This window comes from Solea senegalensis, linkage group LG15 (genome assembly GCF_019176455.1).
Source record: "Solea senegalensis isolate Sse05_10M linkage group LG15, IFAPA_SoseM_1, whole genome shotgun sequence".
NCBI classification, from domain to species: Eukaryota; Metazoa; Chordata; class Actinopteri; order Pleuronectiformes; family Soleidae; genus Solea; species Solea senegalensis.
In genome coordinates, this window is record NC_058035.1 from 14059160 (window position 1) to 14075452 (window position 16293).

The 16293-nt window shown below is 41.8% G+C and overlaps 1 long non-coding RNA gene across 1 annotated transcript; it reads left to right on the forward strand.

The window, feature by feature from the left end:
* Window positions 1–4230: 4230 nt before the first annotated feature.
* On the forward strand, window positions 4231–5566 carry LOC122781982. The gene is made up of 2 exons (XR_006361877.1): window positions 4231–4513; window positions 5536–5566. It is a non-coding gene; the product is annotated as an uncharacterized LOC122781982 (long non-coding RNA).
* The last annotated feature ends 10727 nt before the right edge of the window (window positions 5567–16293 follow it).

The following is a 16293-nucleotide window of genomic DNA, read 5'->3' on the forward strand; positions in this document are numbered from 1 at the left end:
TCGGGTTGATTTTATTAGCAGCACATACTCGAGTTTGTGATATCGGTATGGTATCGGACACAAAGAAGTGGTATCGTGACATCCCTAGAAACTGAAAGAATAAGGAGAACTGGTAAATGTGTAGCTCATTTTAACAAGTCATATTTTAAAACGACATCCCAAGTAAAATGCTTGCATTCAAACCTTAGGTCAGACAGTGCATACGTTTAATTATCATCATTATCGAGTAGCAAAATAAAGGTAGGAGATTTGTGAATTTAACAGTCAGGTGAGATGGAAACAAGCTTTTTTTAACTTACCATGTTGTGTTTATTTTATATATCACCATCCATGGAAAATAATTCTTTTAGATCATTTGTATTATTATTATTATTGCATTATTATTACACTGTTGCATGGACTGTGCTAGTTGGCAAAAATAACTCAATACAATAGATGATCAAAGGCAAAAAATGCTCTCATGTACAGTTTTGACTAAATGTACATTGTCTTCTGGCTTAATATTCTTCTTATTTATTTGACCTGCATTTGCTCCTTTAGCCACCAGATGTCCCAGTTGAGTCCTCCACGCCAGGCAGATCAATCACATTTGTTTATGAGCAGGGTGTAAGAAGAAGAAGCACTGCACTGTCTCTCTCACACACACACACACACACACACACACAGATGACGAGACACCTGCTCTGCAGCCTTGATCTGGAAGTTGCCTCAGCAGTGGCGGCGCCTGCTGCCCCCTGCAAAATGAGCTCATCTGACAGGGGTGCGGAGTGAGGCAGCCCTGCACGTCTCTGGCACTGCAGAGACAGACCCGGCCTTCGCCACAACCTGGGTCAAGAACGGGTCACTTCTGGAAACACTCATGCCCATCATTTCTGGTTATACACTACAGGATGCACTCAGGCAGACCACTAACCTTGTGTCACCTCTGCAGTGCTTCTTGCATGTGCACTGGGATGATGTCGACAATACTACATACAGGGTCTGGCGTGAAAACTTCTGTAAAGAATAAAAAAGCCATATCAAGTAGAGCTCCTGACACCTGTGATACAAAGTGAACTGCAGCCACTAAGGATGAAATCACCTTGGCAAGAGAGCTTTGTCGTGCCACTCTTCTGGAAGATTCCAAGTAGCAGTGTTTCATGTGCTGCTGAAGGCTGCAGTGTTTGAACTCCAGCTCCATGCTGACTGCAGAAGACAACCTGGAGGCATGCCAGTGAGGGAGAGAGGGAGGCAGGGACAGAGTCGGAGAAAGAGAGATACAGAGATAGGGAGAGGGGAGACGGGAGGGGCTGAAAAATGAGTCAGTGTAGATCAACTGCAAGGATTCAGTTTGACAGCCAGTAAATGGTTTTCTCCCTCAGATCCCCTCAAATAAAACAAGTGACATGTGCAAGTTTGGAGGCAGTTGACGATCTGATGCCAGGCAGAAACATGTTGCGGGGGGGGGATAGGAAAGTAAGTGCATTCTTGCTTCACACTGTATCCATTTCATCACAACGTGGTTGAAATCGGCTGGGAATAGAATGCCTACCAAATCCTCTTATCTGATTTGAGGCCAATAATCATTTCTGCTTCTTAAGATATAATCTTGGAGAACAAGTGATTTCTCACAGGTAGGCCACAACACTGATGGGGTTGGCTTGTGTGTGGTCAGCCTGGACCTTGGCCATGGCTATAGCCCTTTATTGCATGGCTGTAAAACCATTCACGCTGACTGGAAGTAGTTTGCTGTGTCGACCAAAGCAAGACCTTTGGCCACTAGTGCTGGTAATCAGGAGCGCTCAGAGACCTGTCAGGTGAAGCCAAAAATTGCCCGAGAGTCGGATACCTACATAAACACGCCTTCCTTGTTGGTAGTATCATCAGTGCATGTATGGAGAAGCATTGTACAGATGCATGATGTCCACTGATCCCACATTAACACACGGGTGCAGACAAAGGAATGAATGTGCTCACTCACACAATGTAAATGTTTTTTCAGTCATAGCAGGTACATCCATGACAAATGACCAACTGCCATTATCCCCCATGTAAGGCGATCTGCTCTCTTGGCATGGAACGAGCAGGTGCATTACAAAGCCTCATTCATTAATAATGGTCTCTGCGTCTTTAAGTTACACAGGTAAACATCTTCTCATATTTGTAACCAGTGCTTTGTCTATTAAAGTCCTCACAGGCCACTTAAGTAATTCAGTTTCTTGAAGCTATTCGCTCGAAAGCTGCTTAATTTTAGGGCTTGACTGCACAATGCCAACACAGTTCTACTGCATACCGTCTCTCACGTGGCATGTGTCAGCCCGCCCCCAGGGCCACAAACTAACCAGAACCACTTGATACGTTGGGTTTTTTTTTTCTGTGAAGGGGATAATGTAGGTAGGGCCCAGGGGGGGAGATGTTTTATGGGATACTGGGAGGTGACATTAATGAAAACGAAAGGTCTGACTCTAGCCTGCCCTAGGCTGAGCTAAAATGAACTTTGACCCCCTTTGTCATGTGGAAATGAAAGCTGCTGTTTTATAAAAATGTTCAGGGTTGGGTTGTGACTGATAAGGACTTATTATGTGAGGCAGTTACTTATTCAAAGAGCTGATAACCGGAGGGAAACTTAACAGTGCACATTTCAGAGAATACAATAAAAAGCAGAAGTGTGACATATGCTGCATCGCCCTCCACACTGAGGGTTAACTCCTCTTTGGCCTTCATCAAGGAGATTGTTTTTTACATTTTATAGACCATTAAGTCATGTCTCCTGAGTTTCAGTATGCCCTATACATATTAATCTCCCACCTACAATCACCTTTGACCTGGCACAAGTCCTCTGAGACCTGGGATTCATTGAAGGACATGTCATCAACCAACCAAACAGCCGACTGTGCATATTGAATGCAGTGAAGCTAAAGAAATTGGTCAGGAGGACAAAGCAGAGGGCTCATCTGATTTTGAAATATTTATGACCCAACAGTTAACCATTTTCTGTAAACAACAACTCACTTTAGGTGCTGCTTAATAACGTATAAGACCGGAAGAAATCCAGTTATGTGTTCATGGCAACATCATGTTAATAGCTAAGGTCATATTTTAGTATACTTTAATAGAAGAAAGGGGTGAATTCATGCCTGTCCACATACTGTTGCACACACGTGCCTCGGTTTATCTGATTCTTGTGACAGATTTAGACATAGATGCCGTCACCTTTGGCATTACATAATCTGCACAGTGACAAAAAAAACTGTAATGGGAGAAAAAAAAAACAGATTTAAAAGAAAGGAAATGCATGGTTTCCTGATTGTTGGGTAAAAAAAGTGTGGTTGATTCTGAGGCTGTTGAGCAGAACACATGACACAGGCAGCATCACCTCTGTCAACACTGGCACTGAAGGTGGGAACTATGTTGGAGCCTTGGTTCTTACATCATCTTTGGAGATAGTGAGCTTTTCACAATCACTGCTCTCTGCTTATGGTTTTAATTCCATGTCTAATTATAATAGAGGCAGAAGATTTGGGAGGAATGGGGGGACTGGTGTGGGTTGTGGAGATTCTAGCACATTCTGAGCAGTTCTTCAAATCCTGCTCCTCACACATCTCCATCCACCCTCCTCCATGGCAGCTCCCATGGGAGCAGGACAGAGGCAGGTGGTCACTGGGAGATGAGCAGCACAGGCTATCAGATACTCCCGTCCACACCAGATCACAATTAGACCTGGGAATGCAGTCATCCAACAGCAAAGGCCTGCAGCAGTCCAAGTTATCTAAACATGAACACACTCAGTAGTTAAATACTAAACACACATGTGCATATAACACATAACGCAATAATGTAATCAAAAATGAGCAAAGTCATGGAGAAATAACGATAATAGCTCTTGTGAACACAAACTGGGTCAAAACTACAGCAGTAACAAGTCACAAACTCTGCTCCTAGTGGTTAATTACTTATCGAAACTATCACACTTTGTCACTGTTAAGATGATGCCCATATGAATACACACACACACCATGCAGCAGAGTGTCGGCTGTGCCTGTGGCACTGACTATGAATGTCCATGGACAAGATGCAGCGACAACGCAGGCCATAGGAGTGACGCATTGCAGGTACAAACGAACCAATCAGAGAGCGCGATTTCTTTCTGCTACGTCTTGTGCCCCATCACAGAGTAGCAGAAATTATTCATGCGCTGTCATGTAGACCCCCAGCGATAGGTTATATTTCTTTTAATTGAAGTGTCAAAACCCTCGAAACAGCCATGCACGGATACCGCGGTTGCTTCTTGTTTTTTTTATGTGGGATTAGTTATTTGTATGAGAGCCCTTTTGAATTATTCAGAAACTGAGAAAAATGGAAGTCGGCGGAGTGATATTGAAAAGAGGAGGAGTTAAAGACAGCCGTTAAAGGCAAGCCCAACCGCTTCATTTGCAGTGTGTTCAAATTGAGTGCGGCTTTGCGGAGGTTGAGAGTTGAATCTTGGCTGTTGTGGATTTTGTCTTGAACCTGCCGCTGCACCGACATCGAAATGGTAAGAGAAACTACATCACTTTTTTTGTAGCAATGAGTTGCTTAGCAGTCCTATAACACGTTGTCGGTTCCTGTACATGTCCAGAGCCATAGTTAGGAACACACGACACGAGTGGGTAAGCCTAATTCAACATAAACGACCCACTCGAGAGCCGGACGAATAAAAGTGTGGTTTGGTGGAGTCTACGTTGTCACACTGAGCTGGAACATAGGCTAGACGGGGCTCTTCAAAATGAATGTAGTAATATGGCTTTGTCTGGCAGTAGCGTAGTTGCACATGTTAAGACGTGTTGCGTTATATTGCTTTGGAGCAAACCCATTGGATTTATTGTTAATGTGGGGCTCCATCTTGCCAGATATTCAAACCAGTTTCTATGGGCGATGATCGAGAGCCAATGCTGTGACTTTTTGTTGCCTTGCATGTGGCGACTGTAGTGTCCAGGCATACTGCTGTAAGTGGGTGTCTATGGTCTACTGTTAGCCGGTGTCCAACAGTAGCTAGCTAACCCTAGCTCTCCCCAGCCAACGGTTACCGCCAAATTGTAAGTCATTCATTGTTTGAAGAGGAATTTGCGCCAGCCAACGTTCAAATGTAGATGAATGTTAGGTTTTTATGGAAGACCGTGTCTCTAGGCTATTCTCGAGATATATAAGTGTCATTGATAGTAGATGCCACCATGTAAATGCTTGTTTTGTGTAATTGCAACGTTTTAGCAGTCGGTATGATTTAGTAGTTGGATACATCCCAAAACAGGGATAATTGTTACAGTAGTACTTACAACTATCAAAAACTATATATGAAATATTAAAATGTATAATTTATGTCGATATAACAACATATCACAATCCTGCTATGAATACATAAGCATAAACACCACAGACATGCAGAGCGTAATGATTGAAATGCAGTTATTGCACGTCCCTGTCACTTCATGTCAACGGTCATGTTGTATGTAGGTGATCTGTTTATTTGCAATATCCTTCATTATGAAATGCCATTAACCAAAAATGTTCATGTTTCAGGCTGATCAGCTTACAGAAGAGCAGATTGCTGGTAAGATCACTGCATTGATCTTCTTGTCTACTTATATCCTGCAAAAGTGGCCCGCATTATGGATTCTTGCATCCCCTGCAGTGAATTTATGTTTTTGCCTTTTAAGGCATTCACAGGGCTGCCTCCTGGTCATAAAATAGGAATGAATGAAACGGCTGTGGCTTGTTGTCGTCCAAAATCACCCAAAAAATTCATAGTCCTGCCGACTGGTGCAGACGCCGCCCAACTGTGAATTGTGTGTAAAAATCGGGCCAAACATCTTGTAGTGTGTCTCCAGCTTTACACACATACAGGCAAAAGTGGGCATGATGGGTACCATACCATTACCAAAAGCAAACAATGACTTGCATCCCATGTCTGCTTTGCTAATTTTCAAAATATCATGTGACATTAACTGAAGGAAATCAGGTCACATCTAGCTCAATGCTGATTTGACAGCTGCACAATATTCTGTCCTCCCTACTATTCTGCCTTGTTTTCAGTGATGCACAGTGAAGGCACCAGGAACAGCGAATTATAAGTAGCACATTATCTGGCGTGTAAAATAAGCCACAATAGACTTTAAAGAGCTCACTGTTGTCAAGGAGATTGACCACTGTTTTTGTGGACAGTGGTCAATCTCAGTCAGTCAATCAGTCGTCACTCCACATGCAACAATGTAACGTGACATGATTATGAGCTGTTATTGTTTTTTATTACATTAGTGATTGTTCTCACTGTATTTCTCAGCTGAAATTCACTGCACACATGCATTCTGTCCACACCAACGAATGCTGCTATTCAGATGAAGGTCCAGTGATTCCACAGGGGAGAGATGCATGAGCTAAAACTGGAAAGTACTTACTAATCAATCAGATAGAGTTAAACACTCTGTAAGACAACAATGGATCATAAAAAAAACGTGCATATTGTTTCCTGAGTTCCCTCTGAGTTGTTGTTGTGGACAAAGCCATTTGTGGAACTAGCACAATATCAGATCCAGACAAGTGATCGACATCTAAAGCGTCATTCTAAATGTTGGCTGGTTTAAATTTCCCCTTAGGCAACCTCCATGAGAGGTGTTTAAAAAGCACTGAATGTTGTTTTGATGTAAAGCCTCAAACATCACATTTAATGGCTTATTGGACACGTCTCCAGTTACCTTACCTGTGCTAGTCAGAATCTGATTCCTTTGAGGATAGGAGCAAGGAGCACAATTCTGAATGTCACACCTCTGGTTTTCCTCAGAACTTGTCTGGACACTTACGGTGCACTCTCACACTGATATTTCTCCACATCTAAATATGAACTTTAATCGTCCAAGTTGAGTGGGGATTCCCCGGCTCGTCAACCCCATTCAACTAGAAATACAATGACCTGTTCGTGCTGTTTATCCAAAGTGGGGAGTATTAGTTTTAAACAGATATTTAGGGGATTAGCCTGGTGCTTCCAAACATTCCTGTGTAATTAGACACCTCCGCTGTCAGTCATGCAGAAGCAAATACCTGATTGGCTAAGTGTCAAATAAACTGCTGTCTTTGGGAATGTCCCTAGTTGACTGTCAATAGTTTGTCTCTGAGAGTTCACTCACCTTGTGTATTTTACACGGAGTCACTGGAAGAGAAAATGACGTGGCAAGGATGACTTTGTGTAAATGTTAGAGAAATTGAAGGAGGCGAGCGAGGTGGCGAAAGAGAGCGAGGACAAGGAAAATGCTTCAAATATTATAAAAGCATTGCCGTTGGAAAACGCGAACATATCAAAATGTGTCTGAGTTGAGTTACAGAAGCAGATCTTATGAGAGTGAAGAGCGAGTGAAGAGAGATCGCTAGAGCGAGTGACGAGCCAACACAGAAACAAAGGGACAAAACAAATCCGCAGGGATCAAAAGGTCTGGTAAGAGGCAGTGCACGAGGACGGAAGGCAGCTAAATGTGGATCATCTGAAATGGATCATAAAGTCAGCACTGATGAATGATAGATGAGCGAAGCATTATCACCATAGACAGTTGAAAGATGGGAGGCAGGCAGAAAAACACGGCTCAACAACATCAGCGGTACATTCCTTTCTGGAAACCCGTGCCCCACAGCTCATCAAAACTTTGTGACGTTTCTTTCTTTATACTATATTTACACATGTCTTTAGACAATCATGCGTTTAAATCCACTTGCAGCAGAGGCAATTGGCGTGCGTTTGTATTTGAAACACAGACATGAAGAGCCATGCAGACAGGGTGACTCCGTATTTCACGGGAGAATCCTGTTTATTTCCTGTTCAGGGTTCCTGGTTTTATAACGCACTCTTATAACACGGGAGCTCAGTGTTACATGCTGACGTGTCTTTGGGCAAGACACTTAACCGAAGTTGCTCCTGACGGCTGTGTGAATGGGCGTGAAAGATGTCCGCTGCACATCGATGCACTTTATGAAAGAGAATGGGTGACTGGCAAAAAACGCAGTGTCAAGCAGCTTTGTGTGGTCATCGAGAGTTGAAAAGTGCTGCATGAATACAAACCATTCACTAATTCCATGTGTACTTTTGGGAAGCAAAGGCGTCATTTTGGTACAGCAGGGGATTTTACTTATGTGAGTACACAAAAATTACCATGTGACACATATCAGTATTCATCTCACAGAGCAAGGCAGCATTCACAGCCATGTTTCAATTTCTCATTTAATCTGTGGCATTAACTTTGCCTCTTGTTCCCAGATTGTGAGTCAGCGCCTTCCTTCAGGCAGTGTTCTGCCCCGAGGAGGTGCAGCATACTCAGTGAAAAGTCATGGAAAAAAAGAAGAGGAGTAGTTCAGTACACCCACCGACTAAGACTTTGCTTTGGGGTACAGTATTTTGACACACTATAACCTGACTAACCTGACTGACAGTGAGTTCTGAGGATCATCTCGGGGCATTCTTTTTCCCCCATGAGACATTGCTGTTTCATTATTTAGATTATTTATAACAATGTTTTAATGCTGTGAGCAGACTGTGTGTCTTTTTAAGACATACTGTATATTTAAAAAAGGTATATATAAATATAGCACAGTATGACTGAATAGGCTTTATTAGTTTGCTGTATAATACTATATAAGATTAAACGTGTCTACTCGTCCAGTTTTTTCTCCTCCGTGTTCATGCGTTCTCCTTTTCAAATGTTTTCACCTCTTTCCATGTCTTTATGCTTTGCTTTATTCTTTTTATCTCAAAACCAAAAACTCTCCAGTTTATTTGCACAAGTCCATTCACATCTTATTATATTATTTATATTATTTTATATTGATATTTAATGCCTTCTTAAGAACACACAAGATTTGACGACAGCGGTTTTATCGTCAGTTTTCAAAACAAAACTGTGGTCTCATTGAAAGCAGGAATAAATGAGTGAGGGCAAAACAGAGAAAGAGAGTGAGTCTAACAGTTTGATTAAGCGCCTTTTTCTTCTGGGTTTTTTTTTCTCTCTCATGGCAAGGTCGCTTTAGACAGGCATGCACAAATCACACATTGTGCTTCAGCACCAAGGTGGCAAAAGAACAAGAGAGGGCGACACAAAGCACCATTCACTGATAGCCTGCACACAAAAACATTAATTTCCCATTTCTCCGCAAAATATTATCAATTCTTGACAAGACTGTGGACCTCCACTTCTTTTCATTAAACTGTTACAAAGGCAGGGATGCACCACTCAGTGTTAGGAAATGATGACATTCCTGTGGTGACATCAAAGAGCTTTTGAAGCAACACTTTACAATAATAATGTCACATCATCCATTGAAAGAAATAGCTCCCCGTATATTGTATTTTCACCAGCCACTGCTGGCTTTGCAATCCTTTCTGTAGGCACATACCTTTCCAACCTTGAAAACTGTAGACGTTTGCATCATTACTTATTAAACAAGGACAAGTCTTTGGTTGAACAGTCCCTAATTCTATCCCGGAGGAAATTATTCGTAACTCTTCAGACTATTCTAAGTGTTTACTCTTCACAGTCTGACGGATAAATGCGAAGCATGTGAGAACAGACTTGCCGTTAAGATACAACATCTACGACCACATCTTTAACTGCATGGATGCAGACATGTTAAAAACATGATGGTCTGCATTTCAGTCGAGGTGTTTCCTCCCCACACAACTGGAAAACCTCATCTATGGATTGAGCATTTTCACATGCAGAGTCTTTCTTTTTAGGAGAGGTGACAGAGAACAGGCCACATGGCGGTATAGTGGCTCGCACTGTTGTCTTACAGCAAAAATGCACATGTTTGCCACCCGGTTCAACTGAGGGTCCTTCTGTGTGGAGTTTGCATTTCCAAAGACTCGCAGATGTTAATTGGACACTCTAAATTGACCGTAGGTGTGAATATGTTTGTCTCTTTCCAGGGTGTCCCCCGCCTTTAGCCATGTGTCACCATGTGGAGGATAAAGAGGTGGACAATGTATGAATGAATTACTTTTCACTTTGCACCCAATAAGAGCTAATCTAAAAGGGAAAAACAACTTTTCGTTCAAAGTGCTTCATGTATTTTTGTGATTCTTTCCGTAAACTTTCTCAGCTCACATATTTTCACTGGCCTTGTTTAACTTATATCCTGCACTACCATTCAACCATTATCTATCAAAGGACTGTGACCTTCAACTGAGCCTCCTCTCTTCCACTGAGTACACTATAAAGTGCATCGAGTCCCGAATAGCAATTCTGTTTGGACCATTAGGACCAGCCTTATCCTGATGTCACTGAGAAAATAATGTGAAAGCCGTTTGCCCTGGCCTTAGAGCAGCAAAAAATAAATGGATCACTGGTGATCTGAGGCCGAATAAGTTGAATTTAAGTGAATCAATTTTCCACAGCTCTTTCCTTGAGTCTGGTCTGCCTACGGCAAGTTTCCTGCTAGGCTCGTTCAACTGAAGGAAAGCTTAAACACACACGCATACACACACACACACTTTAAAAGCCTGTGTTGTGTTAGCTCAACATTAGCATGTGTGTAACAAGAGGTAACGTGGAGCTAAATGTGTGAAGTGTGATGTAAAGCTACAGCTACAACCTCTAAAATATGACTGGTGGTACCTTGTGCTGAATTTAACCCATCACAGTTTATTTCATATTTTGTTTTAAACATTTTTTATTGTTTTAATTATGGTAGTTGATTGAAAATAATAATAAAAAAATAATAACAATCTCATGGCCTTCATTTTCATTTTCAGTGAAAGTCCAACAGACTGAGTTGTGTTGTCTTTATGTGGTTCAGAAGTGCAGAAGAAACTAGAAGTGATGTTGATGCAAATGTAGTTGATCTTAAACATGGTTAACAGTGTCAGCCTCATAGATTAGAGATGAAACGTCTTCAATTTAACTCAGTTGCTTACAGCTAATTGCTGAAGATGACCTGATGACTGAGAACCTTCAGAGACCTTTTCCCCGTGTAGCTGTCAACAAGATTCCTGTGGCAGATCAAACATAATATCGAAGGCTGTTCATGAAATCATTTCACACTCTCTGGCTAGAAAGTTTTATGACACTTCACAAAATATACATAAGTTTTAACATGTTTCTGGATTGATTTTCCATTTGAAGATGAATATCTGGTTGACTGCACCTGACATTCTTATCCAGTGTGATAATTATAGTGTAGAGCAATAGGCAGTCGTGAGAGAAAAGATCACTGATTGAATAACAGACGGAAGATGGGGATGAGTCATGAGGTGCTGATTATTAGAACAGTGGCTAAGATGTTACACTTACAAAAGGTCATTAAGACGCGGCTACATTAAGATATCACAGATGAGAGCGGTAAAATGCTCAGAGACAGAGTGCATTTTGTGACTCCCCACACCCTTCCCTGAATCTCCACACTTAGTTTCTCTTTCCTTTGTTCTTCACCTTCTCTTGTACATTTTTCGCTCCCTTGCGTATGTTCTGTCACATGCTCCCCCGTAAATCTCCATGAGAAATCTACTCTTGCCACAGGTAATTACAGTGAACAACTTCATATGGCTGCTACGCCTACTGCAGAGATAAGACAGGGGCACACACACACGCGTACCTCCATCCCCTATCTTATCTCCATCGTCACAGAACAACCGCCTTCTGCCCAATTCTGCCCTAATCTTCTGCGTAAACAATACTGATATTTCACCACCGTCCACAATTAAGGAAGAGGGAGGGGTAGAGGTAGAGGATGGATGTGGAAGGAGAAAATGACTAAGGTGTGATGAGCCTGGAAAGAAAGACAACGCAATGTCCTAAGTAGACAAAAGTTGAAACAAATTTACATTTTTTTTACAACAAATTTACAAAATGCAACAGTCCTTCGGGTTTTGGTCGATTACTTTACAATAATGCTAAGAACGACAAGATTTTACTGAAGCATAGAATAGTTCTACTTGATGTGAACATTAATTTTTTACTGTAGCGACAACTTGGGTTCTACTGTATTCTTCACCACTGCCAGCAACTACAGAAAATCCTGCCTGGCAGCCATGAACATCCTGTGCCTAATCTGCCACAGATTAACAGAAGAAATCCAATAATTAGCAACATTTTTGTTGGCTTTTGATGGCTTGTTCCATGAAAATGGCATCATTCAAGACAAACATAACCCTAATATTTGTTTGTTATGTGTGTTATGACGATGATGTAGTGATGTGAACAAGAGCCTTCTGTATGTGGTGTGACTGATCAGATCTCTGTCCACTTGTAATCAGATCATCTATGTCTCGTGTTGACGTAAGGAATGAACAGGGTCATCCACCACTGGATCTGCTTTGCTCCATTTTTTTTATTCCTGCACAGAATCAAAACAATGAATTCACTGACTGTGCAAATCCTGCCACACAGCTTTGAGTGGCATCCAAGTCAACAAGCTTCAACAGAGGCTCCTGTTGTGAAAACAGTATTGCTTGCTTTTAGTGACCTCAGAATATACCTCAGAAAAAACTGAATCATCCGTAGTGTCGCGGCATTTAAATTGTTTTAGCTGACCTGCAAATCTGTGGGACCGCAGTGATCGCAGTGATCTTTTAAGAAGATGCCCTGGTTGCACATGTAGAGTATCTGTTTTTCAGATGGAAAACTGTCCAACAAGCAGCTTTACAACCTGTTCATTCATATAAACATGCTAATATGAATGATAAATATATATATAAATATATATATATATATATATATATATATATATATACCCTGCTGATCATATTAAACCTGTATCTAGTCCAATTTTCCCTCAGGATTTGTCAAACTGAGCATTTTGATTGGGGAAAATTAAACATGCCATACAACAGGACTGTAGTTAATTTTAGAAACACAGAAGTATCCTGGGGCCAGTTTCTCTCAGCTCAGCTCTTCTCCCATTAAAACATTAAGCCAGACATTTTTCCTTTGTTCTTTCATGGATGAGAAAGTCAAGTAAATACAATTCAACACAGCGAGGAATAACAATTTCGTTGAGGAAAAGGTAGAGAAATGGACATATTTAAAAATACAGGAGTCACAGACATTTATCTGTCCCTGGTCTCTCCAAATATCCTCAAAACATAAAGAGGTTAAAGTTAACATTTATATCTGAAAAGTGTTGAAAATCGTACCAAATTGGTAGTTTATATGGCAAATAGTTTCATAAATAGTCTAGGGATGGAAAATCATTTTTTTTAAGTTCATAATTCAAACTTGGTTGCATATCAGTTGGTGCTTTGAATAAAATAAATTAAAAAGGGTCACAGTGGATGCTGCACTTTCAATGACAAATTATAGGTAGTATGATAAAATAGATTTTCAGTGCGAGCACTGCATCCTGTTTGGAGGAGGATTTCACTGTGCGCTGTAGCTTTGTTTTGGAAAGGATTACGGCGATGGATCTAGTTGCAAACAAGATTAGTGACTGTGAATCATGATTGACTGGGAAACTCTGAAACAGTCCTCACAAGTGTGAGACAAGTGGCTGCTTTCAGTCAACAGGAGGAAAATCATGGCAAACACACCAGGAGATTTTCTGTTGCAGATCTGCTCAGCTCATGCTGAAAAACAAAACACTGCTAAGTAAACTCCAAAGTAACTCATGACTCTTTAAAGAACTAGACATGGACACACATTCACACAACTCACCACACTGTGGAGTATTTGTAAACCCCAGATGAGACAGGCAGACAACCCACAGTGCATCACTCTCCTATTCATTTCATAGCTCGGTCATCGTCCCTGAACAACAGCACCTCACCAGGGTGACTAATCTGCGCTCAGCTCGCTAACCTGGCTGACTCAGGCTGCCATGTTGATTCTATTTCAGAAGTGACTCAGCAATCGCTGAGGCGAGCAATGATTGGAATGGAGACAAGTCACACAAAGAGGAGTCAGAGACAAAGATAGAATGAGAGCAGCACAGAGGAGGACAAGGAGGAATTTTCTTTATTCTCAACTCATTAAAACTTATTCAAATGCTGAAAGATGGCCAGCAGCAGAGCAGTGCTTCTATTATTAGTGTGTGTGTGTGTGCGCGCGCGTTATTCCCCTGCAGCGGTGACAGTGAAGGTCCCGCTGACGCTGGGGACAACTCACCTCAGCTTGGCCCACATACCCTCACCTTGTCTGGTCGACTAACACCATCACAACCCCCTCCATCACCAAACTCATCCATGCAGACAGTGACACGGTTTAGAGACTGTGACAGAAGGGGTTCTTGGAGTTGAGTTGCAGGTTGACAGGTTTTCATACCAAATGAAGACATAATATACTTCTGCAGCCGGCACACACACACACACACACGACAGTGGATATATATCATCAGCATCATGACATATTTGACTTGAGAGGTGCTGCATCACTGTTTCCCCCTTTTTCTCTTCCCGTCCACCACCTAAACCATTAACCTGCAGTGTCCTGACACATCATCCTCAACGATTCAAATTGTTGAGCTAAGCAGAGTCTGAAACACACACACACACACACACATAGGTTTGCTTAACCTTAACCTTAAATGTAACCTTAACCACAATTTACACTTTAATCGTAATGTCAGGGCCTCATTAGAAACAGGATTAGATCCTCATGACCTAACCCAAACAAGGTCTTCCTCTAAGCAGGTATATATAAACATATGTATATATATATATATATGTTTATATATATTTCCAATTGATTTAGCGTACGTATGACTGGAATATGCTGTATGATATTTGTGCTGTTCAACACACAGCGTTGCTTTGTCATCCCCATGTGGGATGGTCTAAATTTTTGACATGACATGAAAATGAAAATTAACTAACCACACTTGTGTATGTGTTCACTGACACTGAGCAAACTGAAGCAAAGCAAGACCACTGGTGATTAAAAAATAAACACTGATCTGTCAAACTGGGACAAAGGGCCTTGTTTTAGACAAGCAGCACCTACTCCATGATGCTGGAGACCTCTACTTTGACCTTTCTCACCATCTATGTTTTTCCCACAGATACATTGCAGATCAGTGGGCCTTCTGTCTTTAAAGAGCAGCGGTACACCATTCCCGCTGAATTATTCACATCTTGCAGAGACGAGGAGCAGAGAGGAATAGACAGACCGTAAAGAGCCAAGCTAATTAAAGTTGTGGTATTAAAAGTGTGCCCGTGTCTCCTCCAAGAAGACAGGAAAGAGAGATCAGCTGTGATACGTTTCCTCTCCCCGTGTCTCTATCACTTCCCTCCGCCTCCTCCTTCTCTCGCTTCACTTATCCCCCTCTTCCCTGGGCTTTCTCAGGAAAATTACAACCTGACTGCTCACTTTAATATTTCAGCATCTAAGTGAGTGTGACAGGCTCTCCTTTGTGTCGTTCTGTCGCCCCTCCTCCTTCCTGAGTCCCTACTTCCATCCTTCCACCCATCCCTTTCTCCTCCTGCCCCAACCTCCTCTTATCGTTTGCTCATCGTTCCGCGATGGTTCAACTTTTATCATGTGACAGGAGAGAGAGAGGAAGACAGAGAGAGAGGAAGAGAGCGGGAATGAAAAAAAACCAAACAAAAACAAATCAGGCTCCAACCAAGACGGCTCTGTCAGGCTATCAGCGTGTCTCTCTCTCTGTCTCTCAGTGACTTCCATGACACGTACGTGACCATGAACCTACAATGAGGAGAGGTATCACTTCACCCACATTTACACCACTCACACTCATACAGACCTGGACGTACACAGGCAGTGTTTCAAAGTGACAGAGAGGGTAGTGATCTCATCCTCAGAGACAGACACAGACTCACAGTCGAGGTGTATGAATGTATGAAAAGTCACCTCCTATTCATGAACCACTTCAGCGTCAGAGTTTCCTTCTGAGATGACACTCGCTGCAACCAAAACACTCTTGGTCTTTTGTGTGTGTCTGCACTCATATGTACCATAGTGAGAGAACATGATAACATATGTGTCTGTGGACATGGATTATATTTAAATGTATTATAAATGGTGGGGTATGTGAGGTGTACTTGTTGGTGGAAGGAGAGGAGTGTGTTGCTGGAGGAGAATAGCCAAGATGATGGCTCGGTGTGTTGTGTTCATAGCCACTATATAATACACATCAATGATTTATCGTGTCTCTCCTACTCCCCATTCATTCTATTTCCATCTCTGCTATTTGATATCGCTGATATCTGCTTCCATTCTAAAAACAGAGGCTATTTATGTCCAGAAAGCAAGCAAAGGAATAGCCTGAGGAAGCAAGTTCTTTACATCAATTTGTAGGAAGCAAAACTAACAACAACAATACATGCTGTTGTCACACCACATCACTACAGAA